Source organism: Portunus trituberculatus, chromosome 29 (genome assembly GCF_017591435.1).
Source record: "Portunus trituberculatus isolate SZX2019 chromosome 29, ASM1759143v1, whole genome shotgun sequence".
Classification (NCBI taxonomy): Eukaryota; Metazoa; Arthropoda; class Malacostraca; order Decapoda; family Portunidae; genus Portunus; species Portunus trituberculatus.
In genome coordinates, this window is record NC_059283.1 from 14,177,420 (window position 1) to 14,187,419 (window position 10,000).

General features: G+C 47.5%; 1 protein-coding gene and 1 long non-coding RNA gene across 3 annotated transcripts in view; one reads left to right on the plus strand and one right to left on the minus strand.

The window, feature by feature from the left end:
- The window catches only part of LOC123510455 (hemicentin-1-like), a 177,469-nt gene that overhangs the window by 97,108 nt on the left and 70,361 nt on the right, over positions 1-10,000 (minus strand). The gene's annotated exons all lie outside the window — the stretch shown is intronic.
- LOC123510457 overlaps positions 3,602-10,000 on the plus strand; it is a 49,852-nt gene continuing 43,453 nt past the window's right edge. Inside the window, exon 1 of the long non-coding RNA XR_006676508.1 lies at positions 3,602-3,759. This is a non-coding gene — a long non-coding RNA (uncharacterized LOC123510457). The remainder of the gene's footprint in view (positions 3,760-10,000) is intronic.

A 10,000-nucleotide genomic window follows, 5' to 3' on the forward strand; every position in this document is an offset into this window, starting at 1 on the left:
GAGAGAGAGAGAGAGAGAGAGAGAGAGAGAGAGAGAGAGAGAGAGAGAGAGAGAGAGAGAGAGAAGTAAAGAAAAGACACTGATTAGTGAAAAGAAAAGAAAAGAAAGATGTACAACAGTGAGCACTAAAGTCTAAATCATACAACACAGCGGTCAGTCGATGCAACACAACACTCTTTACCGAGCGATGTGTTGCCTCGTCACTCGTTAAAGTTCCTGGTAATACTTGACTTCGTCCTCCAACTTTCGTCTTGTCGATCTGTCACTTGTCTCCGGTAAAGGTAAAGACTTCCGCCTAATTCTTCTCACATCAATTCAAATCTTTACGTAATGCTGAGAGAGATAAGGAATAAAGTTAAAAGGCAAGCACAAACACACATACACACAGAAAAAGAAGAAAAGAAAAACAGCAGAAAGAATGAAAAGGAAGAAAGAGTGTGATGTGACAGACAGACACTGAAATCAATGCTTATTTCTCTCTCAGAAAGGCGAAAAAGGGAAAAATGTGTAAAATCCAGAAAGAGAGAGAGAGAGAGAGAGAGAGAGAGAGAGAGAGAGAGAGAGAGAGAGAGAGAGAGAGAGAGAGAGAGAAAGTAACTAAGAAAAGAGTGAAAACGAAATAACTAGTAGAAAAAAAGCAAAAGACAGGCTTAGAAATCAGTACATTCCTTCACAAAACAGTCTTGGCTCACCATTTACAACAAAAAAAAAAAAAAAACGAAGAAAATGATGCAATAAGAGAGAGAGAGAGAGAGAGAGAGAGAGAGAGAGAGAGAGAGAGAGAGAGAAAGAAGAATTTGGCGTGTCGTCTGATGTATTCATAAACGACCACGTAGCAGAATAAAAGAAAAAGGGAGAAAAAGGGGAAAAATGAACAGCAAGTCAGTCTGTGGAAAGTGTGGCGAGGATCAATGCATTCCTTCACCATTGGGTCTTGTTTTACACTTGTTTTTGCCCTTCGGTATTGTTGCATATTTCAAGGTCATTTGGCAGACGAGCGGCGAGGAGCACGACCGCAGGGAATACAGGAGGAGAAGGAGCAGAACAGGTAGCGGCGGGAGGACAGGTAGAGGCAGTGTGTGGGTCTGAACAGCTGGGCTAATAACACAAAACACGGCGACATAAGCGTTGGTAGCTGTGTACAAGGTTGTGTTCATCTTGGCGTGTTGGTTTTGTAATGAGATTTATAGATTCACTACTGTTTTTTTCTTAGTTTTACCTTTATTTATTTTTATCTGAAGTGTTGTATTAATGTTTTTGTCTTATAACTTTGTTGCTTATCTGATATTGTCATCTTTTGTTTTACCGTTCATGTTACAGCCACCATAGAAGGCTTAGTAAATATTATAGCTTTACTACATTAATTTTCATTTTTCTCTATCGTATATTGTTGAATCAGTAAGTTTACAAATCCACCCGAGCTATTAATTGGGTTGTCTTTATATCTGATTACTCGTTTATATCAATTTCTTTACATTTCTTTTGTAACTTTTCCTTTGTTTTATATTTCTTTTACTTATCTGACTTTTTGTCATTTTACTTGATATTTTCTTTTATCTTTTATCTTACAGTCACCATAACAGGTCTATTAAAAAAATTAGGTTCACGGAAGAATAATATTACGTTTTCTCACATCACGTTAATTTACTAACCCACCAGATCCCCCGAGCTATTGATTGGCGTGTCTGTACATTCGATTACTTCTGTATATTAATTTCTTTACACTTTCTTTTTAAATTTATTATTACCTTACTGTGTTAATATCATGTTAGCTAAAAAAAAGTTTATAAGTACAAAAAAGTAATTTTATATGTATTTTAACTTCTTGCTTCAAATAACCTTAGTCATTAACTAATTAAGAGGTTTACAAATTCATCAAGCCTTCCATAGTTCCTTTTTATCTTAGTACTAAAATAGAAACAAACTATTGCCTTTATCAGATAAAAAAGTCACTAGATAGATTTTCCTTTGGAATTTCTTCCCTCTTTAATAATCTACAAACCTACAAATCGTAACTGACTTCATCGTGTTCTTATTCTTCAATCCAAGACGCAGCACGTGATAGCATAATTGGCGGACAAGTTTGGAGAAGTTTCTTGGATGCACTTCCGGCAGGTAATGGGGTTAATTATGCACGTGGTTTGAGGAGAGATGGCAAGTTGTAAGGAAGTTGTGCTGTACAAGAAAAGAGAAGGAGATAGAAAGATAAAAATGCGCCAAGGAACAGAGGGAGGCAGAGGGATGGGCGGTGAAGAGAAGAGCGAGGGAATGAGGGAAAAATGACGAGGAAAGGACATGAATGTAGAGAGAGAGAGAGAGAGAGAGAGAGAGAGAGAGAGAGAGAGAGAGAGAGAGAGAGAGAGATTGTCAAGGGAATAAAATGTTAAAATAACGAAAATTAAGTATTGAAAATATGAGAAACAGAAGTAGGGAAAGGAAGAAAGAATAAAGGAGAGACGCAGAACTAGAAGACGCACTGAGGGAAGGAAGAAATAAAGCAGATATACAGAGGCGAATTTACAGGTAATAATACAGGTGAAGTAGACCATTAGAGAGAGAGAGAGAGAGAGAGAGAGAGAGAGAGAGAGAGAGAGAGAGAGAGAGAGAGAGAGAGAGAGAGAGAGAGAGAGAGAGAGGTTCAGTCTGTTAGAAATATAACTAACACTATATTTCAAAACATGGAAAAATAAATCAAACTTGAAAATAAAGGAACTTACAGAAAAGAGGAAGAAGTAACAATGAGAGAGAGAGAGAGAGAGAGAGAGAGAGAGAGAGAGAGAGAGAGAGCCTGAATACCGAGACAAACCACCAGCCTTCTCCCTCCCACACTACCAACCATTCCCCTCGTCTCCCCATTCCCCTCCCCTTCCTCCCCTCGTTCCCTTTAAGCGGCCAAGGTAACCCATTTGATTCGATTTGACAATTGTGCCGCCTGAACTCTCTTCCATAAGTCGTGTTTGTCAGGGGTTCGGATACGTTCGGATACGTTAGGCTCCATTTCCAACACATCCAGATTCGATTCGGAACTACTTACTACGTGTTTCAAATGACTTCGAGTTTCTGTTCGAATTTGGTTCATATTCCGCTTGGTTTTCGGATATAATTCATTCTGTTTCGTATGCGTTCGGTTGTATTTCCACCTCGTCCGGATATGATTTTCAGATGCTTACTGTCCGTACGTGTTTCGAATGCGGCTCACATATCAACTCATCATCCTGTGTTTTGGGAGGAAAGGATTCGCGGTTGTTCGGATGTGTTCGGGTATGTGTATGGAAATGTTTCACCCTCTGTTTTGACGCGCCATATTGGTACATGTTCCGGTGAATAAATGAACCGTGCCTCTCGTTGCCTGAGGTTCATTCGGAGAGGTTCGGTTACAATTTCATACAATTTTCCCTCCCCACAGTTCCCAGGAAATCGTAATGGGTGTTCGGATACGCTTCGGTTTGTTTCGGATGAATTCGGTTGAGTCCGGGCTCGGTTCGGATACGCCTCCCAGACTGAGTTCCCTGGTGCTATAACTGGGCATTAAGTCGTTATCGCAATTATGCTGTGGAGGGAGTGGCAGGGGAGCGCAAGCTAGTTTACACGAGGAGGAAGAGCGAGGAAGGAGGAATAGGAGGAAGGCAGGATGTATTAGCGTGGCAAGGCAAGGAGACACAAGACTGAAGACTGTGCTGAGAAAGTAAAAAGAACAAGTTGATAAAGGAAGAGACAAGTGTGAGGAAAAGGATGCAGAGGAGGAGTAGGAGGAGTAAGGTCAGGAAACACATGCAAGAGAGAGAGAGAGAGAGAGAGAGAGAGAGAGAGAGAGAGAGAGAGAGAGAGAGAGAGATACTAGATACACAAGAAAATGAAAACTAACGAAACAAATTAGATAAAACATCAGATCCTCTCTCTCTCTCTCTCTCTCTCTCTCTCTCTCTCTCTCACCGCCACTGTTTGAGCCCATCTATCAATATATCATGTGATAATAATGGTATTTGCATATCATTAGTGAGCAGAGGGTCATTTTTATGCTCTGTAAATTGCAAATACTCTGATTGGCATTTTTTCCCCATTCCCTCGCTCCCCTTCATCTTTTCTCCCCGTTTTTTCCTCCTCCTCCTCCTCCTCTTCCTCCTCCTCCTATTCCAACTCCCGTTTCGTTTCTTCCATCTCCTCCCGTCGTATGCTTTCATTTATTCCATTTTTCTATAAAATTTTTCGCGCTATTTCTCTCTCTCTCTCTCTCTCTCTCTCTCTCTCTCTCTCTCTCTCTCTCTCTCTCTCTCTCTCTCTCTCTCTCTCTCTCTCTCTCCTGTCTCTACTCTTTAATGTCTCTACCCTGCTTTCCTCCCCTTACCTCTCTCGCTTTAATGTTCCCTCTTTGTCACCTCTCCCCTCCCTCCTCTCTCTCTCTCTCTCTCTCTCTCTCTCTCTCTCTCTCTCTCTCTCTCTCTCTCTCTCTCTCTCTCAAGCATGACATCCTTTATTTATCCACCTCCTGCATAATTCCTTTTACAGATCGCGCAACCTTCAACATCACGCCATCAATAAATGACCATAAGCGAAATGAACGATGGACGAAAACACGAAAGATTCAGAAGTGTTTTCGAATCATTGGCGAAAGAAAGCGGTATAAGCGACAGCCAAATGAGAGAGAGAGAGAGAGAGAGAGAGAGAGAGAGAGAGAGAGAGAGAGAGAGAGAGAGAGAGAGAGAGCACGATTAAGGCTTTTCTGTGTGTATCCTCGGCGACGATTGGGGGTGGGGCGGAAATAAATAGAAGCAGACTATAGATACCCTGTGGAAAGTATAGACGATATAAAGCGCAGGTGAAATCGGAAACTCCACAGCATGTGAGGGAATTTAAACACGTGTAACCTTTAATTTTACCTGGACTGGTATTCACATCGGTCTAATTAACCTTTATTGGTGGTGGACGGGGCGCTCGGAGGAGGAGGAGGAGGAGGAGGAGGAGGTGGTGGTGGTGATGGTGGTGGTGGTGGAAGAGGAGGTGGAGGAGGAGAGGAAGGTTAGGAGGGGATAACCAGACACTGACCACCCTTTCCTCCTCCTCCTCCTCCTCCCCCTCCTCTTCCTCCTTTCGAGCCTCACATAAGCAACAAAACCACGCTTACTTTTTTTCTGTGCAGCAATCCAAATGTCCTTCCCCGATCTTATATTCCTGATGATTCGGGCGCAAGGGGGATCTGATCGTGTTGATAATTAGGGTCTGAACCTCCCCGGCGCGGAATGGAGGCTCCCTTAGCGTTGTAATGTAGGTTTTGATTGCACTAATTCGTGTTCCAATGCCGGGCCGGGGGAACAACGGGTGAGGAGCATCGCGAGAGGTGGTTTCGAATCTTTATGTTAGTGAGGGAAGGAGAATCGGAATGCCTTGTTTTTGTCTCGAGTGTTTTCGCCGCTGTGTTGTGTACGTATGTAAAGAGAGAGAGAGAGAGAGAGAGAGAGAGAGAGAGAGAGAGAGAGAGAGAGAGAGAGAGAGAGAGAGAGAGAGAGGATTAATGCAAGTACAGAGAGGGAGAGAAAGAGAGATTAGAAGGAAACGGAATATTTCTCCGAACAATGAAGAGAGAGAGAGAGAGAGAGAGAGAGAGAGAGAGAGAGAGAGAGAGAGAGAGAGAGAGAGAGAAAAAACATACATACAGACAGACAAAAAAGTAAAGAAAGAAAAACACCAAACCAACCAGACACACAAACAGATGGTGACAGAATTACAGAGAAACTGATCCAGACAAGACGAAAGAAAAACAGAAGCAAGCAAACGGTCGCAGATAGACAGAAAAAAACAGAGCCAAACAGAGACAGGAGAGAGAGAGAGAGAGAGAGAGAGAGAGAGAGAGAGAGAGAGAGAGAGAGAGAGAGAGAGAGAGAGAGAATTAAAACAAAGGCATAGAGATAGACAGAAAAAGAAAGGAACAAAGAAGAGAGAGAGAGAGAGGTCACGCACGTGGTAGCTCCGTGTTTTTCGTGGTGTTACAGTGGTTTAACAAAGTGCAGTGTTGTGAAAATTTCAGTGCTTGAAGTGCTAAGTGTCCTGGTGTCCATGTAAAAGTGTAAGGTGTGCTAAGCCTTGCAATAGTGTTAAAAAATCACTTGAAAAGAGTGCTTGTACCCGTGCAGTGACCGAGACCCGGGCCTGACCTGACGCGAGGCCTAAGGCAGCACACAGTTGCCAAATCTCTCCAAGGTAGTTTTTAAACAACCTGTATCTCTCTCCGTGGCTGGTTTGGCTTGACTTGTGGGAGAGGTAGTTAGTGTCGTGTGTTTTTTGTGCGCCTGTGGGGAAGTGCTTTGTGTTCTGTGCCAGTGTTTAGTGTCTGTGTTCACGAGTGTGTTAGTGTCGTACGTGTCGTTTAGAGCCAACACTCGTTGTCGCTCCCACACCTGGCTCCACAATTCCCCAGGGAATCACTTATCCTCTCCCTCAATGTCTAGCCCCGCCCATCGCCCCATAGCCAGGCGAGACTTGCCTGGCTACCAGCCACAGAATTGGTGTTGCGTTTGTGGCAAAGCAACACTTAAGACTCAACACGTGAGCTGTGACGAGGAAACCTGCCGTAACCTTTGTCACAACAGCTGCCTTGGGGATACGCCAGTCTTCAAGTGTAGCTACACGGAACAGCTACGACTCCAAGCAAACATCCCGGACCCCGTCATCTACATCAGCGAGGAGACTGACACACCCCACGCCACTACCGGACGATAGTGGGAGAGTCAGTGGGAGGGCTTGGAGAGAGGAGAGCTAGTTTCACTAGTTGAGAAGCTCACTGAGGAAGCCTCTCAACAAAACTGTGTGATTAAGTCCCTCCAGGACGACCGAGACTTGATCATACAGCACAGAGACGTGTTTGCTGCGGCTCTCAGAGTAGCAGACAGGCTGATAGCGTCAAAACAGCGCCAGACGCAAGTAGCCACACGCTCTCAGGCAGTCAGCGCCCACGCAGAGTCAATTGACGAACACTGGGAGGTGGTTTGTCAGGACTCTGAGAGGTGGAGGACGTGGTGGAGCTCGGATAAACCGCAACAGATCCGGTACGCAGCTGTTTTCTCCACTTCCACCTTCCCTTCGCCTGCCCGGGAAACAACGACCGCTCCGCCTACCTCCACTGCTTCCACCGCCACACAGAGCGACTGTGACACCTCCCCAGCGTCCACTGTCACTCCTTCTGCCACACAGAGTGACTGCTCGGTACTCACTACCACGTCTACCGCCACACAGAGCAGCAGGGACTCTTCCTCCATAAACACAGCGAACGGAGTAGATCGCGGTGCCTCTGTTCGCCCACGAACCTCTCCTCAGACCACTTCAGGAGATTGGAGAAAAAAGAAATCTAAGAGGGAAGTGCAGCAGGACGCGAGGAGGGTGTCCAGCGAAGGACTGAGGACTCACCAGGCCACCAAGCAGACACAAAAGCGAGCCAAGGCAAAAGTGTGTGAGTACTGCTCACGGAAAGGACACACTTCTGCTACTTGCCACGCCAGAACTGACGATTTACGTCAGGAGCGTCTCCTACAGCGGCTTCTTACGGTGGAAAGATACACAGCCACACCCTTCCCACCTGCAGCGCCTCAGCCCGCCCACCCCCTCACTTCATTTCAGTCCTTGCCACAACCTCGCCCACTCCTTCCTCAGCCTGGTATCTGGAATCAGAACCAGGGGCGGCAGTGGACCACCCTCTTCACCAGTACCAGCAGTCGGCCGCGGACCCTAACCACCACCTCGGACTAGCAGGCCTCGCTCACTACCATCCCTCACCATGGTACAGCCAGCTTGCCCCGCCGCCAACTAAAGGTCGTCTCTAGCAACGTCCGTGGTCTCCGGACTAACCTTGCAGACTTATACCACAACTGTGTGCAACGACACAATGCAGACGTTGTTGTGGTGACCGAGACATGGCTGAACAGTGAGGTGGAGCCCACGTATGGCAGGATGCAGGGCTTCACCCACTGGGTGAGGAGGGACCGACAGGAGCGAACAGGAGGTGGAGTGGCTGTCTGCTTCAAGGAAGGAATGCAGGCCCAGCTACTCGACATAGACACGCCTCCAATGATGGAGATGATGTACTTCCGAGTAATGCTGGCAGACCGCTCAGCCCTCCTGCTGTGTGCCCTGTATCGCCCCCCGCGACAAGGGCCTGACTCACTCCTGTACCTGACTGAGACCTTAGACAACCTGATGATGGCACACAGCTGCAGCCACGTGCTGATTGTGGGGGATCTCAATCACCACCTGGAAAGAGACGCCTACGAGAATCTCCTGAGGTGCAGGGTCTGACAGATCATGTCACCTTCCCCACACATGAACGAGGAGGGACATTAGACCCTGTCATCTCAGACTACCAGGAAGACAAGCTTCAGTGTCATCAGCTGGGGCTCGTGGGCAGCTCTGACCATCACGCTGTACTGACACAGCTGGAAGTGGGCGTGGCTCAGGACGAGGCCACCACCCGCACCATCTGGCTGTGGAACAAAGCAGACTGGGCTTCCCTGCGCCGCGACCTGACCCACACCCCATGGGCCACTCTGCTACAGGGAGGAGCAGAGAGTGAAGCACTTGCACTCACCTCTCACCTTCTCGCCCTCCAGAGACGCCACGTCCCACACAGGGAATACACCACCAGATCGACGGATCAGCCATGGTTTGGCTACCGTTGCCGTGTTGCTGCCGAGGCAAAGTATGCTGCCTGGCTCCGCTACAAGAGGAACCCGACTCGGCGCAACAAGGACCTGCACAGGGCTGCATGCAGGAGGATGGTGGTAACCAGCAAGTGGGCCTTAAAAAAGTGGGAGGAAAGCCTGCGCCGGAAACTGTGTGGCACTGGCGTAGGAAACAAAACTTGGTGGTCTCTTGTTAAGGACAAACAAGGAACTGGCCACCAAGAATCCATCCCTCCCTCAGCAAGCAGGACGGTACTGTCGCCACCAGCAGTAAGGAGAGGGCACAGTTGCTGGCTTCCTTGTTTGCTGGAAAAATGAAGGTCGGGAATCCACAGCAGCCACCGCCTCAGCTGGTCCAGCAATGTGAGAAGACTGTCACCATGGTGGAGGTGACGCATCAGCAGGTGAAGCGATTATTGCGGGGCTGGACACACAGAAAGCCACCGGCCCTGATGACATCAGCCCGCACCTGCTGAAGCGATGCTCCCAGGAACTGGCTGCCCCTCTCACCCAAGTTCACAACTTGTGTACGGGAAAACGTCTGGCCTTCAGTGTGGAAGGAGGCTCGAGTAGTTCCTGTACACAAAAAGCTCCAGGACGGACCCAAAAAACTACAGACCCATATCCCTGTTGTCAGTGGTGGGTAAAGTGTTTGAGAGGGTCGTGGCAGAGGTGGTGTGTAGCCATCTCAAGGACAATGCCCTCCTCTCAGACCAACAGTTTGGGTTCAGACCTGGAAGGTCAACCTCCGACCTAATGATGCTTCTCACCAGGCATTGGCAGGACGCCCTCGACGACGGCAAGGACACTATAGTGGTTGCTTTGGACATAGCAGGAGCTTTTGATAAAGTATGGCACAACGGATTACTAGAAAAGCTTCGTGCTAAAGGCATCCAGGGTGGCTTGCTACGACTCTTGGGAAATTACCTGCAGGACAGAAGCCTCAAGGTGGTTGTCAACGGGCAAACATCTGAGTCCCTGCCTGTGGAGGCATCAGTGCCACAGGGTTCAATTCTTGGCCCACTCCTGTGGAATATCTACGTGGATGATCTTCTCCAGCTACTGCCAGGAGTCATGGCCTATGCTGATGACTGCACCCTCTCCTATACCTATCCACGCCAGGACAGTGGGCGGGCTGCTGAGGCCATCAATCAGCAGCTACGAGTGATAAAGGAGTGGGGTGCTCGCTGGCAAGTGACATTCGCGCCGGAGAAGACACAAGCAATGGTTGTCTCTCGGTCCCCAGCCGCCATGGCAGCAATGGCAGGAAAGTTGTCTTTGGCGCTGCTGCTCTCCCACTCCAAGATGACGTCAAGATACTTGGAGTGGAGGTG